This window comes from Olea europaea, chromosome 8 (assembly GCF_002742605.1).
Source record: "Olea europaea var. sylvestris chromosome 8, O_europaea_v1, whole genome shotgun sequence".
NCBI classification, from domain to species: Eukaryota; Viridiplantae; Streptophyta; class Magnoliopsida; order Lamiales; family Oleaceae; genus Olea; species Olea europaea.
In genome coordinates this window covers 18011036-18016932 of record NC_036244.1, presented here as the reverse complement: position 1 = coordinate 18016932, position 5897 = coordinate 18011036, and positions in this window count along the sequence as shown.

The following is a 5897-nucleotide window of genomic DNA, read 5'->3' as shown; positions in this document are numbered from 1 at the left end:
ATAAAGATTAAATTGAATTGACGTCTCCATGAGGTTAGTTGATGTGACTTATCAACTTTATGTCAATTCAACTCAGAGGAAACAAACTGTCCGCCCACTCTACAAATGCGGCTGATTGACGCATATGAGCAGACGCTTCATACCATCAGATGTATACACGCGTTCCATATCCAACGGTTCATACCACCTATAAATACCCAAGGTTTAGTAAGAGGCAAAGGTAATGAAACTCTTAATACACAGCACTCCATAACAAGTTTATATATTCTCCTCCCCCTTTATTGATTGATTTGTATAGCCCCTGGGTACTGTTTCGACCACCCAAACCTGACTTGATCGTCGGAGTGTATACGGCCGCCACCACCTCCGTTGGTTCCGGCCGTGTGCGCCTGACTATTTGTTGATTGCGCAGGGAAGAATACGTGGAGTAGCTTTCAGTTGGCCACGTGGAGGGACCAATTTCCGAGGTCAACAGATTGGCGCCGTCTGTGGGGATCAATCCCCATTTGAGGTTTTGTGTTCTCCATCGAAGAAGATACCGGAAAATCGACGACTAACCTTGAAAAGGGGGCATTCTTGAAAAAGAACAAAATCGAGTTACAATCCAAGTTCTTACTACCCTTGAAAAAAAAAGAGGTAGGATGAGCTACAACCATGAAGACGACAATCCCATGAGAGAGGCCTCTAAAGAAGAGGTACTCCATAACAATGTTACTCATCAGAGACCGCATCACCAGCGTCGTCGAGGCGGGAGAACAGCCATACTCACTAAGTAATAACTTATCATATGAACATAATATATTGGTCAAAAGAATTAACAGTTTGACTGTGTACCGAAGCCAATGTTTCAATAATTGTGAAGAGAAAATAATTTAATAAATTGAGTAACAAATACACAAAGCGTATCCAGTCACACTGATGCAATTGCACATTCGCAGTATTGGATCACACGTGACAATAAAAAATGGCATATGTGCAAAGAGAGAGAACTTTCCCCAAAGTTATATACTTGGAGTTAATTAGGAGCGATTAAACAACATTTATATTTAGGCAGGCTAAATCAAGATATTAGAATGTTGACGATCCACATGATTTATGAAATTAGAAGTTTCGAATTTTCAGTCTAAGAACTAGAATAATTAAACCTAAAATATTAATACTCTACCTCAACACACATTTTAAGATTATTTTGCTCCAAATAGAGGTCGACAGATTTCAGGGCATTTGAGATAGCTCCAGCAATTAATATTGTTATGCCCCGATTATTTACGTCTTGATACCGAAGTGTCATACCTCCGAGGCCGAGATCAAGTGGACCCTCCGCAGCACCATTTATTCCGACCTGAAAACGACCCTTCCAAAGCTTCTCGGAACTCCTCATGCAAGCCCAGGGACACCAGAGCTATCAAAGACCCCAAGGATCTTATCCGGTGCAGGAAATCCCTTTATCTCACTCTCGGGGCCACATGAGCCGGCACACAGAATGCCCCCTCGAAAGAGAGATGAACGTCGAAGCAACATCTTATGTGCAAGGGAGTCATCCATCAGAATCACCGTTGGGGGACAACTTTCCTCAAGAACACGATGACCATAGGTCGGTAAGCGTCTTCGACCGGATAGGGGAGGATCCTAGCAATAGGGTCTCCCCAGCAAGAGGATCAGTTCGTCCGGATCGCGAACAAGAGCATGTTCTCCCTCCTCCTCCTAGAAATAGGAGGGAGAGGAGAAACCTAGTCAATTGGGGAGTCGAGGAGAAGCACCTCCACCACCCCAGGACATCCAAGATGATGAAGTGTCAAAGCGGCTCTGTCGATCTTATGAAATTGACGACGATGACGATAACCTCCCTTTCTCAAGGGAGATTCGAAACTTCCCAATGCCAGCTAACTTCATGCCCCCTAAGATCTCCAAGTATGAGGGAAAGGGGGATCCGGAGAAGCACCTCACAAAGTATATGACACAAATGATCCTTAGGGGAGCCTCGCCTGCTCTAAAATGCAGAGCCTTCCATTTAACACTAGGCGGAGCCGCCGAGGTATGGTACAGCAGGCTTCCTCCCCTAAGCATCAGAAGTTGACCAGACTTGAAGAAAATATTTTTGAACCAGTACCTCTCACGTAGGGAAGGAGAGACGCCAATTCAACGCCTGCAAGACATGAGGCAGGGCCCTGGAGAGATGCTAAAAAGCTATCTCGCCAGGTTTACAGACAAAATTACTTACTGCGAACAGGTCACTGACAGGGAAGCCCTTTCAACCCTGAAAGGTAGGCTCAACATGAACACTTTGTTTTGGACGGACGTGCGCAGCAAGAATCCCTCCACATACGACGAGCTGGTGGAAATGATGAGAGTGGAAATTGTTAGTGAAAAAATGATTGATCATCGCAATCGTGCCGCGCAGGGACTCCCTCTTCCACAGAGGCAGGTAGGTCGAGGCCCCGCAGCACACCTTGTTACTCAGCAATGGACCCAAGCAGGGCATACTATAACTCCCACATCCGGACAGGCCCTAGCTTCTACCACATTGAATACAGTGCCGACGTTGGCATATGATAATGCCCCTGCTGAGGCGGGACCATCTGGAAGAACTGATAGCAATAAGAAGAAGAAAAAGAGGCCAAACACACCCTTGGCAGGAGCAATGTTTTGTACATTCCATCAACTATACGGACATGACACCAGCGAGTGTCGTGATGCCAATCGGCGCCCTGATCGAAGCAACCCTCACACTTCTAGCAGAAACGAACACCCTCGCAGATCCACCTCCCCGAGGAGGGGAGGGAGAGGTCACCAGGAACAATCTCCTCGTAGAAGAGAATCGAGGAACCGAGGCCAATCCAGGCAGGGGAACCAAGCCCAATTTTCAGGAGGCCAGGTCATTAGGGAAATCAATACCATCATTGGGGGACCCCACGTCGGTGGCAACACCAGGAATGCCCAGAGAAATTATACAAGAGAAGCTAAGGAACACAAGAGAAGCAAAGGATCCCCCAATGATCACTTACATTGTTAACGAATCGAAATCAGCAAATAAGATGGCCCCAATCACCTTCTCCCAAGAAGACTCAGAGGGAGTTCACCACCCCCATTGCGATGCTTTAGTTGTAAGAGTCGTAGTACCTAGAAACGAATTGAAATGCATGCTCGTTGACAATAGCAGTTTCGTGAACATATTGTTCAGCTCCACTTTTGACAAAATGCAAATTGAACATGGGTTGCTCCCCATGACCGACCCACTGTTCGGATTCACTGGGGACAGCATCATCCCACGAGGGCGGATCACCCTGCCTGTGGAAATAGGTTCAGCCCCCCTAGTCGCCCAGCATTTCATGGAATTTCTGGGGGTAGACGGTACGGACGTGAAAATGCTCGACGCCCCTGAACAAGGACATACCTCTGAACAAGAGGGCGACGTCGACATGGAAGAGACCCCTGAACAAGGACACCCTCTTGATGAGTTAGACCCCCGAATAATCAATTATGAACCAAATGCGACCCCCATGGAAGAACTGGAAACTTTCCCTGTCAACCCGGAAGACCCCAATCAAGTCTTGCGCATAGGGAAGTCATTATCACCTGAAGCAAAAACTGAGATGATACGATTCCTGAAAGGAAACTTGGATGTCTTCGCATGGAAACATGAAGATATGGTGGGAATAGATCCTAGGATCAGTTGCCATCACCTTAACATCAACCCCTCCTATGCCCCCCATAGACAGAAGAGGCGCGCCCTGAACCCAGAATGGTACGAGGCATTGAAAGATGAAATAAGTAAACTTAGCCACAGTGGTTTCATCAGAGAGGCCATATATCCGAGGTGGATATCCAACTCGGTTCTGGTGAAAAAGTCCAACGGGAAGTGGAGGGTATGTGTGGACTTCACAAACCTAAATAAGGCGTGTCCCAAGGACAGCTTCCAACTTTCGAGAATTGATCAACTTGTGGGCTCCACTGCTGGGCATGAACTACTGAGTTTCATGGATGCATACTCAGGGTACAACCAGATACCCATGTTCCGACCTAATGAGGAAGCTACATCATTCATTACGGACAGGGGCCTGTATTGCTACAAAGTTATGCCCTTCGGATTGAAAAATGCCGGGCCCACATACCAGAGGTTAGTCAACATAATGTTTGCCGAACTCATTGGCAAAACCATGGAGGTCTACGTAGACGACATGTTGGTCAAAAGCCTCCAGGCAACCGAACACGTGAGTCACATTGACCAAACCTTCCAGATACTCAGAAAGTATAATATGAAATTGAATCCCCTCAAGTGCACTTTCGGAGTGGCATCAGGCCGGTTCTTGGGGATATATTGTAAATCAGAGAGAAATTGAGGCAAATCCGATAAAGGTAACGGCCTTACTAGAAATGAGGTCACCTCAGAAACTGAAGGAGGTCTAAAGTCTCAATGGTCGGATAGCCGCACTCAGCCGCTTCATCTCCAGAGCCACTGATAAAAGCTTGCATTTCTTCAATGTATTGAAGCAAGGAAAGAAATTTCAATAGACTTCGGAGTGCGAAGAAGCCTTCGAGTATCTGAAGAAGCACCTCAGGGAAGCACCCCTCTTGTCAAAACCTCAAACGGATAAATCTCTGTTACTGTATCTAGTAGTTTCAGACGTGGCAGTCAGCACAGTCCTAATCAGGAAAGAAAATGAGCGTTAATTGCCAGTGTACTAAATCAACAAAGCACTTCTCCCAGCTGAAATACGCTACCCAGACATGGAAAAATTGGCACTCGCACTTATCACAGCCTCAAGAAAGCTGAGGCCATATTTCCAAGCCCACTCAATACAAGTCCTCACCAATTTCCCTTTAAAGCAGGTAATGCAAAAAACTGACGCGTCAGGATGCCTGCTGAAATGGGCCATCGAGCTCAGCGAGTTCTATCTCACGTTCTGACCTAGACACGCCATTAAGGGCTAGGCCCTTGCCGATTTTATGGTTGAGTTTACCAAAGCCCCAAAAATGGAGGCTATAATGGAACCAGCCGAGCCCTCCACATGGAAATTATTTGTAGATGGGTCCTCAGGAGAGGCTGGCACAGGGGCAAGGATCGTGTTGGAGAGTCAGGAAGGCCATATGCTAAATTGTGCGGTAAGATTCGGCTTCAAAGCTTCGAACAACGCAGCCGAATACAAGGCCCTTCTGGAAGGTCCAAGGCTCGCTAAGGAAATGCGGGTCAGGAAGCTCCTAGCAAGCAATGATTCTCAGCTCATAGTAAATCAGGTAAATGGGAATTTCGCAGCCAAAGATGGTAACATGCTTGCGTACTTGAAGTTGGTTCTGAATATAATTCCCTATTTCGAAAGGTTCGAACTGACTCAAGTCCCTCGTCTCGAAAATGCACATGCAGATGCCCTCTCAAAATTAGCCAGCAGCATGGACTCAGAGCTGCTAAACATCGTCCCCATTGAGCACTTATCAAAGCCTTCCACCTCCGAAGGCAAAGAGGTACTGTGGATAGATGGCACCCTATTATGGATGCAGCCCATAATCGCGTACCTGAAGGAACAAACACTGCTTACTTCCAGAGGCAAAGCGAGGAAATTAAGGAGAAGGGCTGCACACATCGTCCTGCAAGAAGACACCCTTTACAAGAGAGGCTTCGCTTCCCCCCTTCTTCGATGTGTAGGCAGCGAAGAGGCCACATACATACTCAGAGAAATACATGAAGGGATCTGTGGAAATCACTCCGGAGGAACGGCTTTGGCACACAAGGTTTTCCATCAAGGCTACTTCTGACCAACCCTAAAAATGGATGCTTGCCAATTTGTCCAGAAATGTGACAAGTGCCAGCGCTTCTTGAACGTACAAAGACAGCCTGCTTAGAGCCTTTCTGTAGTAACCAGCCCTTGACCATTTGCCAAGTGGGGCATCGGCTTCATTGG